A 330-nucleotide genomic window follows, 5' to 3' on the forward strand; every position below is an offset into this window, starting at 1 on the left:
AAGCTGACTCCTGAACCGGCGGACTGGGAGGGCAGAGAGGCGGCCAGGCTGTCCCCGCCGGCCGCGTCCCCGCCCCGTGCCAGGCTCGGGGACCGCAAACCGCCTGCTAGGAGCCGAGTTCTGTCGTCCTCCCCTCCCAGCCCTCGCGACCCCAGGCTGGGACAGTCTTCGGAGATGGGGCTTTTCAAAAGCTAAGTACAGTGCAGCGAGGTCGTATGGATGGGCCCCGGTCCAAAATGGCTGGCGCCCTTGTGGAAAGAGATCAGGACACAGAGACCGCGCGAAGGCACACACGAGGACAGGACAGCCACCGACACCCCGCCGACAGGG

This window comes from Pteropus vampyrus, unplaced genomic scaffold (assembly GCF_000151845.1).
Source record: "Pteropus vampyrus isolate Shadow unplaced genomic scaffold, Pvam_2.0 Scaffold2424, whole genome shotgun sequence".
Lineage (NCBI taxonomy): Eukaryota > Metazoa > Chordata > Mammalia > Chiroptera > Pteropodidae > Pteropus > Pteropus vampyrus.